Here is a 21,151-nt window from a genome sequence, read left to right as displayed (position 1 = left end):
AAATAATTTTTATCTGCATCTAGCTCTGAAAAAATATTTGAGATAGGGCTTTTAGCAGTGTGTGGGACTTGTTCTATTAGTCTATCTATACTAACCTCCACCAGGTTGCAAATTCAAAATAATTTTTATCTGCATCTAGCTAAGAAAAAATATTTGGGCTTGGGCTTGTAGCAGTTTGTGGGACATGTTCTATTAGTCCATCTAAACTAACCTCCACGAGGTTGCAAATTCAAAATAATTTTTATCTGCATTTAGCTCTGAAAAAATATTTGGCATGGGCTTGTAGCAGTGTGTGGGACTTGTTTTAATAGTCCATCTATACTAACCTCTACAAGGTTGCAAATTCAAAATAATTTTTATCTGCATCTAGCTCTGAAAAAATATTTGGGCTTGGGCTTTTAGCAGTGTGTGGTACTTGTTCCATTAGTCCATCTATACTAACCTCCACCAGGTTGCAAATTCAAAATATTTTTTATCTGCATCTAGCTCTGAAAAAATATTTGGCTTCGGAATGTATCAGTGTGTGGGACTTGTTCTATTAGTCCATCTATACTAACCTCCACCAGGTTGCAAACTCAAAATATTTTTTATCTGCATATATCTCAGAAAAAGTATTTGGCTTGGGCTAGCAGCAGTGTTTGGGACCTGTTCTATTAGTCCATCTATACTAACCTCCACCAGGTTGCAAATTCAAAATAATTTTTATCTGCATATAGCTCTGAAAAAATATTTGGGCTTGGGCTTGTAGCAGTGTGTGGGACTTGTTCTATTAGTCCATCTATACTAACCTCCACCAGGTTGAATATTCAAAATAATTTTTATCTGCATCTAGCTCTGAAAAAATATTTGGCTTGGGCTTGTATCAGTGTTTGGGACTTGTTCTATTAGTCCATCTATACTAACCTCCACCAGGTTGCAAATTCAAAATAATATTTATCTGCATCTAGCTCTGAAAAAATATTTGGGCTTGGGCTTGTAGCAGTGTGTGGGACTTGTTCTATTAGTCCATCTATACTAACCTCCACCAGGTTGCAAATTCAAAATAATTTTTTTCTGCATCTAGCTCTCAAAAAAATATTTGGGCTTGGGCTTGTAGCAGTGTGTGGGACTTGTTCTGTTAGTCCATCTATACTAACCTCCACCAGGTTGCAAATTCAAAATAATTTTTATCTGCATCTAGCTCTGAAAAATTATTTGGGCTTGGGCTTGTAGCAGTGTGTGGGACTTGTTCTATTAGTCCATCTATACTAACCTCCACCAGGTTGCAAATTCAAAATAATTTTTTTCTGCATCTAGCTCTGAAAAAATATTTGGGCTTGGGCTTGGAGCAGTTTGTGGGACATTTTCTATTAGTCCATCTATACTAACCTCCACGAGGTTGCAAATTCAAAATAATTTTTATCTGCATTTAGCTCTGAAAAAATATTTGGCTTGGGCTTGTAGCAGTGTGTGGGACTTGTTCTATTAGTCCATCTATACTAACCTCCACCAGGTTGCAAATTCAAAATAATTATTAACTGCATCTAGCTCTGAAAATTTACTTGGGCTTGGGCTTGTAGCAGTGTGTGGGACTTATTCTATTAGTCCATCTATAATAACCTCCACCAGGTTGCAAATTCAAAATAATTTTTATCTGCATCTAGCTCTGAAAAAATATTTGGGCTTGGGCTTGTAGCAGTTTGTGGGACATGTTCTATTAGTCCATCTATACTAACTTCCACGAGGTTGCAAATTCAAAATAATTTTTATCTGCATTTAGCTCTGAAAAAATATTTGGCTTGGGCTTGTAGCAGTGTGTGGGACTTGTTTTAATAGTCCATCTATACTAATCTCTACCAGGTGGCAAATTCAAAATATTTTTTATCTGCATCTAGCTCTGAAAAAATATTTGGGCTTGGGCTTGTAGCAGTGTGTGGTACTTGTTCCATTAGTCCATCTATACTAACCTCCACCAGGTTGCAAATTCAAAATATTTTTTATCTGCATCTAGCTCTGAAAAAATATTTGACTTCGGAATGTATCAGTGTGTGGGACTTGTTCTATTAGTCCATCTATACTAACCTCCACCAGGTTGCAAACTCAAAATAATTTTTATCTGCATCTATCTCAGAAAAAGTATTTGGCTTGGGCTAGCAGCAGTGTTTGGGTCTTGTTCTATAGTCCATCTATACTAACCTCCACCAGGTTGCAAATTCAAAATAATTTTTATCTGCATATAGCTCTGAAAAAATATTTGGGCTTGGGCTTGTAACAGTGTGTGGGACTTGTTCTATTAGTCCATCTATACTAACCTCCACCAGGTTGAAAATTCAAAATAATTTTTATCTGCATCTAGCTCTGAAAAAATATTTGGGCTTGGGCTTGTAGCAGTGTGTGGGACTTGTTCTGTTAGTCCATCTAAACTAACTTCCACCAGGTTGCAATTTCAAAATAATTTTTATCTGCATCTATCTCTGAAAAAATATTTGGCTTGGGCTTGTAGCCGTGTTTGGGACTTGTTCTATTAGTCCATTTATACTAACCTCCACCAGGTTGCAAATTCAAAATAATATTTATCTGCATCTAGCTCTGAAAAAATATTTGGGCTTGGGCTTGTAGCAGTGTGTGGGACTTGTTCTATTAGTCCATCTATACTAACCTCCACCAGGTTGCAAATTCAAAATATTTTTTTTCTGCATCTAGCTCTGAAAAAATATTTGGGCTTGGGCTTGTAGCAGTGTGTGGGACTTGCTCCATTAGTCCATCTATACTAACCTCCACCAGGTTGCAAATTCAAAATAATTTTTATATGCATCTAGCTCTGAAAAAAATTTGGGCTTGTGCTTGTAGCAGTGTGTGGGACTTGTTCTATTAGTACTTCTATCCAAACCTCCACCAGGTTTCAAATTCAAAATAATTTTTATCTGCATCTAGCTCTGAAAAAATATTTGGGCTTGGGCTTGTAGCAGTGTGTGGGAGATGATCGATTAGTCCATCTATACTAACGTCTACCAGGCTGCAAATTCAAAATAATTTTTATCTGCATCTAGCTCTGAAAAAATATTTGGCTTGGGCTTGTAGCAGTGTTTGGGTCTTGTTCTATTCGTCCATCTATACTAACCTCCACCAGGTTGCAAATTCAAAATAATATTTATGTGCATCTAGCTCTGAAAAAATATTTGGGCTTGGGCTTGTAGCAGTGTGTGGAACTTGTTCTATTAGTCCATCTATACTAACCTCCACCAGGTTGCAATTTCAAAATAATTTTTTTCTGCATCTAGCTCTGAAAAAATATTTGGGCTTGGGCTTGTAGCAGTGTGTGGGACTTGTTCTGTTAGTCCATCTAAACTAACTTCCACCAGGTTGCAATTTCAAAATAATTTTTATCTGCATCTATCTCTGAAAAAATATTTGGCTTGGGCTTGTAGCCGTGTTTGGGACTTGTTCTATTAGTCCATTTATACTAACCTCCACCAGGTTGCAAATTCAAAATAATATTTATCTGCATCTAGCTCTGAAAAAATATTTGGGCTTGGGCTTGTAGCAGTGTGTGGGACTTGTTCTATTAGTCCATCTATACTAACCTCCACCAGGTTGCAAATTCAAAATAATTTTTTTCTGCATCTAGCTCTGAAAAAATATTTGGGCTTGGGCTTGTAGCAGTGTGTGGGACTTGCTCCATTAGTCCATCTATACTAACCTCCACCAGGTTGCAAATTCAAAATAATTTTTATATGCATCTAGCTCTGAAAAAAATTTGGGCTTGTGCTTGTAGCAGTGTGTGGGACTTGTTCTATTAGTACTTCTATCCTAACCTCCACCAGGTTTCAAATTCAAAATAATTTTTATCTGCATCTAGCTCTGAAAAAATATTTGGGCTTGGGCTTGTAGCAGTGTGTGGGAGATGATCGATTAGTCCATCTATACTAACGTCTACCAGGCTGCAAATTCAAAATAATTTTTATCTGCATCTAGCTCTGAAAAAATATTTGGCTTGGGCTTGTAGCAGTGTTTGGGTCTTGTTCTATTCGTCCATCTATACTAACCTCCACCAGGTTGCAAATTCAAAATAATATTTATGTGCATCTAGCTCTGAAAAAATATTTGGGCTTGGGCTTGTAGCAGTGTGTGGAACTTGTTCTATTAGTCCATCTATACTAACCTCCACCAGGTTGCAAATTCAAAATAATTTTTTTCTGCATCTAGCTCTGAAAAAATATTTGGGCTTGGGCTTGTAGCAGTGTGTGGGACTTGCTCCATTAGTCCATCTATACTAACCTCCACCAGGTTGCAAATTCAAAATAATTATTATCTGCATCTAGCTCTGAAAAAATATTTGGCTTGGGCTTGTAGCAGTGTGCTGAACTTGTTCTATTAGTCCATCTATACTAACCTGCACCAGGTTGCAAATTCAAAATAATTTTTATCTGCATCTAGCTCTGAAATAATATTTGGGCTTGGGCTTGTAGCAGTGTGTGGGACGTGTTCTCTTAGTCCATCTATACTAACCTCCACCAGGTTGCAAATTGAAAATAATTTTTATCTGCATCTAACTCTGAAAAAATATTTGGCTTGGGCTTGTAGCAGTGTGTGTGACTTGTTCTATTAGTCCATCTATACTAACCTCCACCAGGTTGCAAATTCAAAATAATTATTATCTGCATCTAGCTCTGAAAAAATATTTGGCTTGGGCTTGTAGCAGTGTGTGGGACTTGTTGTATTAGTCCATCTATACTAACCTCCACCAGGTTGCAAATTCAAAATAATTTTTATCTGCATCTAGCTCTGAAAAAATATTTGGCTTGGGCTTGTAGCAGTGTGTGTGGCTTGTTCTATTAGTCCATCTATACTAACCTCCACCAGGTTGCAAATTCAAAATAATTATTATCTGCATCTAGCTCTGAAAAAATATTTGGCTTGGGCTTGTAGCAGTGTGTGTGGCTTGTTCTATTAGTCCATCTATACTAACCTCCACCAGGTTGCAAATTAAAAATAATTATTATCTGCATCTAGCTCTGAAAAAATATTTGGCTTGGGCTTGTAGCAGTGTGTGAGACTTGTTCTATTAGTCCATCTATACTAACCTCCTCCAGGTTGCAAATTCAAAATAATTTTTATCTGCATCTAGCTCTGAAAAATATTTGGGCTTGGGCTTGTAGCAGTGTGTGGGACTTGCTCCATTAGTCCATCTATACTAACCTCCACCAGGTTGCAAATTCAAAATAATTTTTATATGCATCTAGCTCTGAAAAAATATTTGGGCTTGTGCTAGTAGCAGTGTGTGGGACTTGTTCTATTAGTCCTTCTATCCTAACCTCCTCCAGGTTTCAAATTCAAAATAATTTTTATCTGCATCTAGCTCTGAAAAAATATTTGGCTTGGGCTTGTAGCAGTGTGTGTGACTTGTTCTATTAGTCCATCTATACTAACCTCCGCCAGGTTGCAAATTCAAAATAATTATTAACTGCATCTAGCTCTGAAAAATTACTTGGGCTTGGGCTTGTAGCAGTGTGTGGGACTTGTTCTATTAGTCCATCTATACTAACCTCCACCAGGTTGCAAATTCAAAATAATTTTTATCTGCATCCAGCTCTGAAAAAATATTTGGGCTTGGGCTTGTAGCAGTGTGTGGGACTTGTTCTATTAGTCCATCTATACTAACCTCCACCAGGTTGCAATTTGAAAATAATTTTTATCTGCATCTAGCTCTGAAAAAATATTTGAGATAGGGCTTGTAGCAGTGTGTGGGACTTGTTCTATTAGTCTATCTATACTAACCTCCACCAGGTTGCAAATTCAAAATAATTTTTATCTGCATCTAGCTAAGAAAAAATATTTGGGCTTGGGCTTGTAGCAGTTTGTGGGACATGTTCTATTAGTCCATCTAAACTAACCTCCACGAGGTTGCAAATTCAAAATAATTTTTATCTGCATTTAGCTCTGAAAAAATATTTGGCTTGGGCCTGTAGCAGTGTGTGGGACTTGTTTTAATAGTCCATCTATACTAACCTCTACCAGGTTGCAAATTCAAAATAATTTTTATCTGCATCTAGCTCTGAAAAAATATTTGGGCTTGGGCTTTTAGCAGTGTGTGGTACTTGTTCCATTAGTCCATCTATACTAACCTCCACCAGGTTGCAAATTCAAAATATTTTTTATCTGCATCTAGCTCTGAAAAAATATTTGGCTTCGGAATGTATCAGTGTGTGGGACTTGTTCTATTAGTCCATCTATACTAACCTCCACCAGGTTGCAAACTCAAAATAATTTTTATCTGCATCTATCTCAGAAAAAGTATTTGGCTTGGGCTAGCAGCAGTGTTTGGGACTTGTTCTATTAGTCCATCTATACTAACCTCCACCAGGTTGCAAATTCAAAATAATTTTTATCTGCATATAGCTCTGAAAAAATATTTGGGCTTGGGCTTGTAGCAGTGTGTGGGACTTGTTCTATTAGTCCATCTATACTAACCTCCACCAGGTTGAAAATTCAAAATAATTTTTATCTGCATCTAGCTCTGAAAAAATATTTGGCTTGGGCTTGTATCAGTGTTTGGGACTTGTTCTATTAGTCCATCTATACTAACCTCCACCAGGTTGCAAATTCAAAATAATATTTATCTGCATCTAGCTCTGAAAAAATATTTGGGCTTGAGCTTGTAGCAGTGTGTGGGACTTGTTCTATTAGTCCATCTATACTAACCTCCACCAGGTTGCAAATTCAAAATAATTTTTTTCTGCATCTAGCTCTCAAAAAAATATTTGGGCTTGGGCTTGTAGCAGTGTGTGGGACTTGTTCTGTTAGTCCATCTATACTAACCTCCACCAGGTTGCAAATTCAAAATAATTTTTATCTGCATCTAGCTCTGAAAAAATATTTGGCTTTGGAATGTATCAGTGTGTGGGACTTGTTCTATTAGTCCATCTATACTAACCTCCACCAGGTTGCAAACTCAAAATAATTTTTATCTGCATCTATCTCAGAAAAAGTATTTGGCTTGGGCTAGCAGCAGTGTTTGGGACTTGTTCTATTAGTCCATCTATACTAACCTCCACCAGGTTGCAAATTCAAAATAATTTTTATCTGCATATAGCTCTGAAAAAATATTTTGGCTTGGGCTTGTAGCAGTGTGTGGGACTTGTTCTATTAGTCCATCTATACTAACCTCCACCAGGTTGAAAATTCAAAATAATTTTTATCTGCATCTAGCTCTGAAAAAATATTTGGCTTGGGCTTGTATCAGTGTTTGGGACTTGTTCTATTAGTCCATCTATAATAACCTCCACCAGGTTGCAAATTCAAAATAATTTTATCTGCATCTAGCTCTGAAAAAATATTTGGGCTTGGGCTTGTAGCAGTGTGTGGGACTTGTTCTATTAGTCCATCTATACTAACCTCCACCCGATTGCAAATTCAAAATAATTTTTTTCTGCATCTAGCTCTCAAAAAAATATTTGGGCTTGGGCTTGTAGCAGTGTGTGGGACTTGTTCTGTTAGTCCATCTATACTAATCTCCACCAGGTTGCAAATTCAAAATAATTTTTATCTGCATCTAGCTCTGAAAAAATATTTGGGCTTGGGCTTGTAGCAGTGTGTGGGACTTGTTCTATTAGTCCATCTATACTAACCTCCACCAGGTTGCAAATTCAAAATAATTTTTATCTGCATCTAGCTCTGAAAAAATATTTGGCTTGGGCTTGTAGCAGTGTGTGTGACTTGTACTATTAGTCCATCTATACTAACCTCCACCAGGTTGCAAATTCAAAATAATTATTAACTGCATCTAGCTCTGAAAGATTACTTGGGCTTGGGCTTGTAGCAGTGTGTGGGACTTATTCTATTAGTCCATGTATAATAACCTCCACCAGTTTGCAAATTCAAAATAATTTTTATCTGCATCTAGCGCTGAAAAAATATTTGGGCTTGGGCTTGTAGCAGTTTGTGGGACATTTTCTATTAGTCCATCTATACTAACCTCCACGAGGTTGCAAATTCAAAATAATTTTTATCTGCATTTAGCTCTGAAAAAATATTTGGCTTGGGCTTGTAGCAGTGTGTGGGACTTGTTTTAATAGTCCATCTATACTAATCTCTACCAGGTTGCAAATTCAAAATAATTTTTATCTGCATCTAGCTCTGAAAAAATATTTGGGCTTGGGCTTGTAGCAGTGTGTGGGACTTGTTCTATTAGTCCATCTATACTAACCTCCACCAGGTTGCAAATTCAAAATAATTTTTATCTGCATCTAGCTCTGAAAAAATATTTGGCTTGGGCTTGTAGCAGTGTGTGTGACTTCTTCTATTAGTCCATCTATACTAACCTCCACCAGGTTGCAAATTCAAAATAATTATTAACTGCATCTAGCTCTGAAAATTTACTTGGGCTTGGGCTTGTAGCAGTGTGTAGGACTTATTCTATTAGTCCATCTATAATAACCTCCACCAGGTTGCAAATTCAAAATAATTTTTATCTGCATCTAGCTCTGAAAAAATATTTGGGCTTGGGCTTGTAGCAGTTTGTGGGACATGTTCTATTAGTCCATCTATACTAACCTCCACGAGGTTGCAAATTCAAAATAATTTTTATCTGCATTTAGCTCTGAAAAAATATTTGGCTTGGGCTTGTAGCAGTGTGTGGGACTTGTTTTATTAGTCCATCTATACTAATCTCTACCAGGTTGCAAATTCAAAATAATTTTTATCTGCATCTAGCTCTGAAAAATATTTGGGCTTGGGCTTGTAGCAGTGTGTGGGACTTGCTCCATTAGTCCATCTATACTAACCTCCACCAGGTTGCAAATTCAAAATAATTTTTATATGCATCTAGCTCTGAAAAAAATTTGGGCTTGTGCTTGTAGCAGTGTGTGGGACTTGTTCTATCAGTGCTTCTATCCTAACCTCCACCAGGTTTCAAATTCAAAATAATTTTTATCTGCATCTAGCTCTGAAAAAATATTTGGGCTTGAGCTTGTAGCAGTGTGTGGGAGATGTTCGATTAGTCCATCTATACTAACGTCTACCAGGCTGCAAAATCAAAATAATTTTTATCTGCATCTAGCTCTGAAAAAATATTTGGCTTGGGCTTGTAGCAGTGTTTGTGACTTGTTCTATTAGTCAATCTATACTAACCTCCACCAGGTTGCAAATTCAAAATAATTTTTATCTGCATCTAGCTCTGAAAAAATATTTGGCTTGGGCTTGTAGCAGTGTTTGGGTCTTGTTCTATTAGTCCATCTATACTAACCTCCACCAGGTTGCAAATTCAAAATAATATTTATCTGCATCTAGCTCTGAAAAAATATTTGGGCTTGGGCTTGTAGCAGTGTGTGGGACTTGCTCCATTAGTCCATCTATACTAACCTCCACCAGGTTGCAAATTCAAAATAATTATTATCTGCATCTAGCTCTGAAAAAATATTTGGCTTGGGCTTGTAGCAGTGTGCGGAACTTGTTCTATTAGTCCATCTATACTAACCTCCACCAGGTTGCAAATTCAAAATAATTTTTATCTGCATCTAGCTCTGAAATAATATTTGGGCTTGGGCTTGTAGCAGTGTGTGGGACTTGTTCTCTCAGTCCATCTATACTAACCTCCACCAGGTTGCAAATTGAAAATAATTTTTATCTGCATCCAACTCTGAAAAAATATTTGGCTTGGGCTTGTAGCAGTGTGTGTGACTTGTTCTATTAGTCCATCTATACTAACCTCCACCAGGTTGCAAATTCAAAATAATTATTATCTGCATCTAGCTCTGAAAAAATATTTGGCTTGGGCTTGTAGCAGTGTTTGGGACTTGTTGTATTAGTCCATCTATACTAACCTCCACCAGGTTGCAAATTCAAAATAATTTTTATCTGCATCTAGCTCTGAAAAAATATTTGGCTTGGGCTTGTAGCAGTGTGTGTGGCTTGTTCTATTAGTCCATCTATACTAACCTCCACCAGGTTGCAAATTCAAAATAATTATTATCTGCATCTAGCTCTGAAAAAATATTTGGCTTGGGCTTGTAGCAGTGTGTGTGGCTTGTTCTATTAGTCCATCTATACTAACCTCCACCAGGTTGCAAATTAAAAATAATTATTATCTGCATCTAGCTCTGAAAAAATATTTGGCGTGGGCTTGTAGCAGTGTGTGAGACTTGTTCTATTAGTCCATCTATACTAACCTCCTCCAGGTTGCAAATTCAAAATAATTTTTATCTGCATCTAGCTCTGAAAAAATATTTGGGCTTGGGCTTGTAGCAGTGTGTGGGACTTATTCTATTAGTCCATCTATAATAACCTCCACCAGGTTGCAAATTCAAAATAATTTTTATCTGCATCTAGCTCTGAAAAAATATTTGGGATAGGGCTTGTAGCAGTGTGTGGGACTTGTTCTATTAGTCCATCTATACTAACATCCACCAGGTTGCAAATTCAAAATAATTTTTATCTGCATCTAGCTAATAAAAAATATTTGGGCTTGGGCTTGTAGCAGTGTGTGGGACTTGTTCTATTAGTCCTTCTATCCTAACCTACACCAGGTTTCAAATTCAAAATAATTTTTATCTGCATCTAGCTCTGAAAAAATATTTGGCTTGGGCTTGTAGCAGTGTGCGGGACTTGTTCTATTAGTCCATCTATACTAACCTCCACCAGGTTGCAAATTCAAAATAATTTTTATCTGCATCTAGCTCTGAAAAAATATTTGGGCTTGGGCTTGTAGCAGTGTGTGGGACTTGTTCTATTAGTCCATCTATACTAACCTCCACCAGGTTGCAAATTGAAAATAATTTTTATCTGCATCTAGCTCTGAAAAAATATTTGGGCTTGGGCTTGTAGCAGTGTGTGGGACTTGTTCTATTAGTCCATCTATACTAACCTCCACCAGGTTGCAAATTGAAAATAATTTTTATCTGCATCTAGCTCTGAAAAAATATATGGACTTGGGCTTGTAGCAGTGTGTGTGACTTGTTCTATTAGTCAATCTATACTAACCTCCACCAGGTTGCAAATTCAAAATAATTATTATCTGCATCTATCTCTGAAAAAATATTTGGCTTGGGCTTGTAGCATTGTATGGGACTTGTTCTATTAGTCCATCTATACTAACCTCCACCAGGTTGCAAATTGAAAATAATTTTTATCTGCATCTAGCTCTGAAAAAATATTTGGCTTGGGCATGTAGCAGTGTGTGTGTCTTGTTCTATTAGTCCATCTATACTAACCTCCACCAGGTTGCAAATTCAAAATAATTATTATCTGCATCTAGCTCTGAAAAAATATTTGGTTTGGGCTTGTAGCAGTGTGTGGGACTTGTTCTATTAGTCCATCTATGCTAACCTCCACCAGGTTGCAAATTCAAAATAATTTTTATCTGCATCTAGCTCTGAAAAAATATTTCGGCTTGGGCTTGTAGCAATGTGTGTGACTTGTTCTTTTAGTCCATCTATACTAACCTCCACCAGGTTGCAAATTCAAAATAATTTTTATCTTCATCTAGCTCTGAAAAAATATTTGGGATAGGGCTTGTAGCAGTGTGTGGGACTTGTTCTATTAGTCCATCTATACTAACCTCCACCAGGTTGCAAATTCAAAATAATTTTTATCTGCATCTAGCTAAGAAAAAATATTTGGGCTTGGGCATGTAGCAGTGTGTGGGGCTTATTCTATTAGTCCATCTATAATAACCTCCACCAGGTTGCAAATTCAAAATAATTTTTATCTTCATCTAGCTCTGAAAAAATATTTGGGATAGGGCTTGTAGCAGTGTGTGGGACTTGTTCCATTAGTCCATCTATACTAACCTCCACCAGGTTGCAAATTCAAAATAATTTTTATCTGCATCTAGCTAAGAAAAAATATTTGGGCTTGGGCTTGTAGCAGTTTGTGGGACATGTTCTATTAGTCCATCTATACTAACCTCCACGAGGTTGCAAATTCAAAATAATTTTTATCTGCATTTAGCTCTGAAAAAATATTTGGGCTTGTGCTTGTAGCATTGTGTGGGACTTGTTCTATTAGTCCTTCTATCCTAACCTCCACCAGGTTTCAAATTCAAAATAATTTTTATCTGCATCTAGCTCTGAAAAAATTTTTGGGCTTGGGCTTGTAGCAGTGTGTGGGAGATGTTCGATTAGTCCATCTATACTAACCTCTACCAGGTTGCAAAATCAAAATAATTTTTATCTGCATCTAGCTCTGAAAAAATATTTGGCTTGGGCTTGTAGCAGTGTGTGCGACTTGTTCTATTAGTCCATCTATACTAACCTCCACCAGCTTGCAAATTCAAAATAATTATTATCTGCATCTAGCTCTGAAAAAATATTTGGCTTGGGCTTGTAGCAGTGTGCGTGACTTGTTCTATTAGTCCATCTATACTAACCTCCACCAGGTTGCAAATTCAAAATAATTTTTATCTACATCTAGCTCTGAAAAAATATTTGGGATAGGGCTTGTAGCAGTGTGTGGGACTTGTTCTATTAGTCCATCTATACTAACCTCCACCAGGTTGCAAATTCAAAATAATTTTTATCTGCATCTAGCTAAGAAAAAATATTTGGGCTTGGGCTTGTAGCAGTTTGTGGGACATGTTCTATTAGTCCATCTATACTAACCTCCACGAGGTTGCAAATTCAAAATAATTTTTATCTGCATTTAGCTCTGAAAAAATATTTGGCTTGGGCTTGTAGCAGTGTGTGGGACTTGTTTTAATAGTCCATCTATACTAACCTCTACCAGGTTGCAAATTCAAAATAATTTTTATCTGCATCTAGCTCTGAAAAAATATTTGGGCTTGGGCTTGTAGCAGTGTGTGGGACTTGTTCCATTAGTCCATCTATACTAACCTCCACCAGGTTGCAAATTCAAAATAATTTTTATCTGCATCTAGCTCTGAAAAAATATTTGGCTTCAGAATGTATCAGTGTGTGGGACTTGTTCTATTAGTCCATCTATACTAACCTCCACCAGGTTGCAAACTCAAAATAATTTTTATCTGCATCTATGTCTGAAAAAGTATTTGGCTTGGGCTAGTAGCAGTGTTTGGGACTTGTTCTATTAGTGCATCTATACTAACCTCCACCAGGTTGCAAATTCAAAATAATTTTTATCTGCATACAGCTCTGAAAAAATATTTGGGCTTGGGCTTGTAGCAGTGTGTGGGACTTGTTCTATTAGTCCATCTATGCTAACCTCCACCAGGTTGCAAATTCAAAATAATTTTTATCTGCATCTAGCTCTGAAAAAATATTTCGGCTTGGGCTTGTAGCAGTGTGTGGGGCTTATTCTTTTAGTCCATCTATAATAACCTCCACCAGGTTGCAAATTCAAAATAATTTTTATCTTCATCTAGCTCTGAAAAAATATTTGGGATAGGGCTTGTAGCAGTGTGTGGGACTTGTTCTATTAGTCCATCTATACTAACCTCCACCAGGTTGCAAATTCAAAATAATTTTTATCTGCATCTAGCTAAGAAAAAATATTTGGGCTTGGGCTTGTAGCAGTTTGTGGGACATGTTCTATTAGTCCATCTATACTAACCTCCACGAGGTTGCAAATTCAAAATAATTTTTATCTGCATTTAGCTCTGAAAAAATATTTGGGCTTGTGCTTGTAGCATTGTGTGGAACTTGTTCTATTAGTCCTTCTATCCTAACCTCCACCAGGTTTCAAATTCAAAATATTTTTTATCTGCATCTAGCTCTGAAAAAATATTTGGGCTTGGGCTTGTAGCAGTGTGTGGGAGATGTTCGATTAGTCCACCTATACTAACCTCTACCAGGTTGCAAAATCAAAATAATTTTTAACTGCATCTAGCTCTGAAAAAATATTTGGCTTGGGCTTGTAGCAGTGTGTGCGACTTGTTCTATTAGTCCATCTATACTAACCTCCACCAGCTTGCAAATTCAAAATAATTATTATCTGCATCTAGCTCTGAAAAAATATTTGGCTTGGGCTTGTAGCAGTGTGCGTGACTTGTTCTATTAGTCCATCTATACTAACCTCCACCAGGTTGCAAATTCAAAATAATTTTTATCTGCATCTAGCTAAGAAAAAATATTTGGGCTTGGGCTTGAAGCAGTTTGTGGGACATGTTCTATTAGTCCATCTATACTAACCTCCACGAGGTTGCAAATTCAAAATAATTTTTATCTGCATTTAGCTCTGAAAAAATATTTGGCTTGGGCTTGTAGCAGTGTGTGGGACTTGTTTTAATAGTCCATCTATACTAACCTCTACCAGGTTGCAAATTCAAAATAACTTTTATCTGCATCTAGCTCTGAAAAAATATTTGGGCTTGGGCTTGTAGCAGTGTGTGGGACTTGCTCCATTAGTCCATCTATACTAACCTCCACCACGTTGCAAATTCAAAATAATTTTTATCTGCATCTAGCTCTGAAAAAATATTTGGCTTGGGCTTGTAGCAGTGTGTGTGGCTTGTTCTATTAGTCCATCTATACTAACCTCCACCAGGTTGCAAATTCAAAATAATTTTTATCTGCATCTAGCTCTGAAAAAATATTTGGCTTGGGCTTGTAGCAGTGTGTGTGGCTTGTTCTATTAGTCCATCTATACTAACCTCCACCAGGTTGCAAATTCAAAATAATTATTATCTGCATCTAGCTCTGAAAAAATATTTGGCTTGGGCTTGTAGCAGTGTGTGGGACTTGTTCTATTAGTCCATCTATACTAACCTCCACCAGGTTGCAAATTCAAAATAATTTTTATCTGCATCTAGCTCTGAAAAAATATTTGGGCTTGGGCTTGTAGCAGTGTGTGGGACTTATTCTATTAGTCCATCTATACTAACCTCCACCAGGTTGCAAATTCAAAATAATTTTTATCTGCATCTAGCTCTGAAAAAATATTTGGGCTTGGGCTTGTAGCAGTGTGTGGGACTTGTTCTATTAGTCCATCTATACTAACCTCCACCAGGTTGCAAATTGAAAATAATTTTTATCTGCATCTAGCTTTGAAAAAATATTTGGCTTGGGCTTGTAGCAGTGTGTGGGACTTGTTCTATTAGTCCATCTATACTAACCTCCACCAGGTTGCAAATTCAAAATAATTTTTATCTGCATCTAGCTCTAAAAAAATATTTGGGCTTTGGCTTGTAGCAGTGTGTGGGACTTATTCTATTAGTCCATCTATAATAACCTCCACCAGGTTGCAAATTTAAAATAATTTTTATCTGCATCTAGCTCTGAAAAAAATATTTGGGATAGGGCTTGTAGCAGTGTGTGGGACTTGTTCTATTAGTCCATCTATACTAACCTCCACCAGGTTGCAAATTCAAAATAATTTTTATCTGCATCTAGCTCTGAAAAAATATTTGGCTTGGGCTTGTAGCAGTGTGTGGGACTTGTTTTAATAGTCCATCTATACTAACCTCTACCAGGTTGCAAATTCAAAATAATTTTTATCTGCATCTAGCTCTGAAAAAATATTTGCGCTTGGGCTTGTAGCAGTGCGTGGGACTTGTTCCATTAGTCCATCTATACTAACCTCCACCAGGTTGCAAATTCAAAATAATTTTTATCTGCATCTAGCTAATAAAAAATATTTGGGCTTGGGCTTGTAGCAGTGTGTGGGACTTGCTCTATTAGTCCTTCTATCCTAACCTCCACCAGGTTTCAAATTCAAAATAATTTTTATCTGCATCTAGCTCTGAAAAAATATTTGGGCTTGGGCTTGTAGCAGTGTGTGGGAGATGTTCGATTAGTCCATCTACAGTACAGACCAAAAGTTTGGACACACCTTCTCATTTAAAGTTTTTTCTGTATTTTCATTACTATGAAAATTGTACATTCACACTGAAGGCATCAAAACTATGAATTAACACATGTGGAATTATATACTTTACAAAAAAGTGTGAAACAACTGAAAATATGTCTTATATTCTAGGTTCTTCAAAGTAGCCACCTTTTCCTTTGATGACCGCTTTGCACACTCTTGGCATTCTCTTGATGAGCTTCAAGAGGTAGTCACCGGAAATGGTTTTCACTTCACAGGTGTGCCCTGTCAGGTTTAATAAGTCAGATTTCTTGCCTTATAAATGGGGTTGGGACCATCAGTTGTGTTGTGCCAAAGTCTGGTGGATACACAGCTGATAGTCCTACTGAATAGACTGTTAGAATTTGTATTATGGAAAGAAAAAATCAGCTAAGTAATGAAAAACGAGTGGCCATCATTACTTTAAGAAATGAAGGTCAGTAAGTCCGAAAAATTGGGAAAACTTTGAAAGTTTCCCCAAGTGCAGTTGCAAAAACCATTGAACGCTACAAAGAAACTGGCTCACATGAGGACCGCCCCAGGAAATGAAGACCAAGAGCCACCTCTGCTTCTGAGGATAAGTTTATCCGAGTCACCAGCCTCAGAAATCGCAGGTTAACAGCAGCTCAGATTAGAGACCAGGTCAATGCCACACAGAGATCTAGCAGCAGACACATCTCTTCAACAACTGTTAAGAGGAGACTTTGTGCAGCAGGTCTTCATGGTAAAATAGCTGCTAGGAAACCACTGCTAAGGACAGGCAACGCGCAGAAGAGACTTGTTTGGGCTAAAGAACACAAGGAATGGACATTAGACCAGTGGAAATCTGTGCTTTGGTCTGATGAGTCCAAATTTGAGATCTTTGGTTCCAACCACCGTGTCTTTGTGCGACGCACAAAAGGTGAACAGATGGACTCTACATGCCTGGCTCCCACCGTGAAGCATGGAGGAGGAGGTGTGATGGTGTGGGGGTGCTTTGCTGGTGACACTGTTGGGGATTTATTCAAAACTGAAGGCATACTGAACCAGCATGGCTACCACAGCATCTTGCAGCGGCATGCTTTTCCATCCGGTTTGCGTTTAGTTGGACCATCATTTATTTTTCAACAGGACAATGACCTCAAACACACCTCCAGGCTGTGTAAGGGCTATTTGACCAAGAAGGAGAGTGATTCCTCCACAGTCACCAGACCTGAACCAAATCGAGATGGTTTGGGGTGAGCTGAACCGCAGAGTGAAGGCAAAAGGGCCAACAAGTGTTAAGCATCTCTGGGAACTTCTTCAAGATTGTTGGAAGATCATTTCCGGTGACTACCTCTTGAAGCTCATCAAGAGAATGCCAAGAGTGTGCAAAGCAGTCATCAAAGCAAAAGGTGGCTACTTTGAAGAACCTAGAATATAAGACATATTTTCAGTTGTTTCACACTTTTTTGTTAGGTATATAATTCCACATGTGTTAATTCATAGTTTTGATGCCTTCAGTGTGAATGTACAATTTTCATAGTCATGAAAATACAGAAAAATCTTTAAATGGGAAGGTGTGTCCAAACTTTTGGTCTGTACTGTATACTAACCTCTACCAGGTTGCAAAATCAAAATAATTTTTATCTGCATCTAGCCCTGAAAAAAAATTTGGCTTGGGCTTGTAGCAGTGTGTGTGACTTGTTATATTAGTCCATCTATACTAATCTCCACCAGGTTGCAAATAAAAAATAATTATTATCTGCATCTAGCTCTGAAAAAATATTTGGATTGGGCTTGCAGCAGTGTGCGGGACTTGTTCTATTAGTCCATCTATACTAACCTCCACCAGGTTGCAAATTCAAAATAATTTTTATCTGCATCTAGCTCTGAAAAAATATTTGGGCTTGGGCTTGTAGCAGTGTGTGGGACCTGTTCTATTAGTCCATCTATACTAACGTCCACCAGGTTGCAAAATAAAAATAATTTTTATCTGCATCTAGCTCTGAAAAAATATATGGCTTGGGCTTGGAGCAGTGTGTGTGACTTGTTCTATTAGTCCATCTATACTAACCTCCACCAGGTTGCAAATTCAGAATAATTATTATCTGCATCTAGCTCTGAAAAAATATTTGGCTTGGTCTTGTAGCAGTGTGTGGGACTTGTTCTATTAGTCCATCTATACTAACCTCCACCAGGTTGCAAATTCAAAATAATTTTTATCTGCATCTAGCTCTGAAAAATTATTTGGGCTTGGGCTTGTAGCAGTGTGTGGGAGATGTTCGATTAGTCCATCTATACTAACCTCCACCAGGTTGCAAATTCAAAATAATTATTATCTGCATCTAGCTCTGAAAAAATATTTGGCTTGGGCTTGTAGCAGTGTGCGGGACTTGTTCTATTAGTCCATCTATACTAACCTCCACGAGCTTGCAAATTGAAAATAATTTTTATCTGCATCTAGCTCTGAAAAAATATTTGGCTTGGGCTTGTAGCAGTGTGTGTGACTTATTCTATTATTCCATCTATACTAACCTCCACCAGTTTGCAAATTCAAAATAATTTTTATCTGCATCTAGCTCTGAAAAAATATTTGGGCTTGGGCTTGTAGCAGTCTGTGGGGCTTATTCTATTAGTCCATCTATAATAACCTCCACGAGGTTGCAAATTCAAAATAATTTTTATCTGCATCTAGCTCTGAAAAAATATTTGGGCTTTGGCTTGTAGCAGTATGTGGGGCTTATTCTATTAGTCCATCTATAATAACCTCCACCAGGTTGCAAATTCAAAATAATTTTTATCTGCATCTAGCTCTGAAAAAATATTTGGGATAGGGCTTGTAGCAGTGTGTGGGACTTGTTCTATTAGTCCATCTATACTAACCTCCACCAGGTTGCAAATTCAAAATAATTTTTATCTGCATCTAGCTAATAAAAAATATTTGGGCTTGGTCTTGTAGCAGTGTGTGGGACTTGTTCTATTAGTCGATATATACTAACCTCCACCAGGTTGAAAATTCAAAATAATTTTTATCTGCATCTAGCTCTGAAAAAATATTTGGGCTTGGGCTTGTAGCAGTGTGTGGGAGATGTTCGATTAGTCGATATATACTAACCTCCACCAGGTTTCAAATTCAAAATAATTTTTATCTGCATCTAGCTCTGAAAAAATATTTGGGCTTGGGCTTGTAGCAGTGTGTGGGAGATGTTCGATTAGTCCATCTATACTAACCTCTACCAGCTTGCAAAATCAAAATAATTTTTATCTGCATCTAGCTCTGAAAAAATATTTGGCTTGGGCTTGTAGCAGTGTGTAGGACTTGTTCTATTAGTCCATCTATACTAACCTCCACCAGGTTGCAAATTCAAAATGATTATTATCTGCATCTAGCTCTGAAAAAATATTTGGCTTGGGCTTGTAGCAGTGTGCGGGACTTGTTCTATTAGTCCATCTATACTAACCTCCACCAGGTTGCAAATTCAAAATAATTTTTATCTGCATCTAGCTCTGTAAAAATATTTGGGCTTGGGCTTGTAGCAGTGTGTGGGACTTGTTCTATTAGTCCATCTATACTAACCTCCACCTGGTTGCAAATTGAAAATAATTTTTATCTGCATCTAGCTCTGAAAAAATATATCGCTTGGGCTTGTAGCAGTGTGTGTGACTTTTTCTATTAGTCCATCTATACTAACCTCCACCAGGTTGCAAATTCAAAATAATTTTTATCTGCATCTAGCTCCGAAAAAATATTTGGGATAGGGCTTGTAGCAGTGTGTGGGACTTGTTCTATTAGTCCATCTATACTAACCTCCACGAGGTTGCAAATTCAAAATAATTTTTATCTGCATCTAGCTCTGAAAAAATATTTGGGCTTGGGCTTGTAGCAGTGTGTGGGACATGTTCTATTAGTCCATCTATACTAACCTCCACGAGATTGCATATTCAAAATAATTTTTATGTGCATTTAGCTCTGAAAAAATATTTGGCTTGGGCTTGTAGCAGTGTGTGGGACTTGTTTTAATAGTCCATCTATACTAACCTCCACCAGGTTGCAAACTCAAAATATTTTTTATCTGCATCTAGCTCTGAAAAAATATTTGGGCTTGGGCTTGTAGCAGTGTGTGAGACTTGTTCTATTAGTCCATCTATACTAACCTCCACCAGGTTGAAAATTCAAAATAATTTTTATCTGCATCTAGCTCTGAAAAAATATTTGGGCTTGGGCTTGTAGCAGTGTGTGGGACTTGTTCTTTTAGTCCATCTATACTAACCTCCACCAGGTTGCAAATTCAAAATAATTTTTATCTGCATCTATTTCTGAAAAAGTATTTGGCTTGGGCTAGTAGCAGTGTTTGGGACTTGTTCTATTATTCCATCTATACTAACCTCCACCAGGTTGCAAATTCAAAATACTTTTTATCTGCATCTAGCTCTGAAAAAATATTTGGCTTCGGAATGTATCAGTGTGTGGGACTTGTTCTATTAGTCCTTCTATACTAACCTCCACCAAGTTGCAAACTCAAAATATTTTTTATCTGCATCTAGCTCTGAAAAAGTATTTGGCTTGGGCTAGTAGCAGTGTTTGGGACTTGTTCTATTAGTCCATCTATACTAACCTCCACCGGGTTGCAAATTCAAAATAATTTTTATCTGCATATAGCTCTGAAAAAATATTTGGGCTTGGGCTTGTAGCAGTGTGTGGGACTTGTTCTATTAGTCGATATATACTAACCTCCACCAGGTTGAAAATTCAAAATAATTTTTATCTGCATCTAGCAATGAAAAAATATTTGGGCTTGGGCTTGTAGCAGTGTGTAGGACTTGTTCTATTAGTCCATCTAAACTAACCTCCACCAGGTTGCAAATTCAAAATAATTTTTATCTGCATCTATCTCTGAAAAAATATTTGGCTTGGGCTTGTAGCAGTGTTTGAGACTTGTTCTATTAGTCCATCTATACTAACCTCCACCAGGTTGCAAATTCAAATTAATTTTTATCTGCATCTAGCTCTGAAAAAATATTTGGGCTTGGGCTTGTAGCAGTGTGTGGGACATGTTCTATTAGTCCATCTATACTAACCTCCACGAGATTGCATATTCAAAATAATTTTTATCTGCATTTAGCTCTGAAAAAATATTTGGCTTGGGCTTGTAGTAGTGTGTGGGACTTGTTTTAATAGTCCATCTATACTAACCTCTACCAGGTTGCAAATTCAAAATAATTTTTATCTGCATCTAGCTCTGAAAAAATATTTGGGCTTGGGCTTGTAGCAGTGTGTGGGACTTGTTCCATTAGTCCATCTATACTAACCTCCACCAGGTTGCAAATTCAAAATAATTTTTATCTGTATCTAGCTCTGAAAAAATATTTGGCTTCGGAATGTATCAGTGTGTGGGACTTGTTCTATTAGTCCATCTATACTAACCTCCACCAGGTTGCAAACTCAAAATATTTTTTA

The sequence above is a fragment of the Phyllobates terribilis genome, unplaced genomic scaffold (assembly GCF_046119375.1).
Source record: "Phyllobates terribilis strain yellow unplaced genomic scaffold, ASM4611937v1 Scaffold_11__3_contigs__length_659146591, whole genome shotgun sequence".
Taxonomy (NCBI): domain Eukaryota; kingdom Metazoa; phylum Chordata; class Amphibia; order Anura; family Dendrobatidae; genus Phyllobates; species Phyllobates terribilis.
This window is presented reverse-complemented; position numbering follows the sequence as displayed.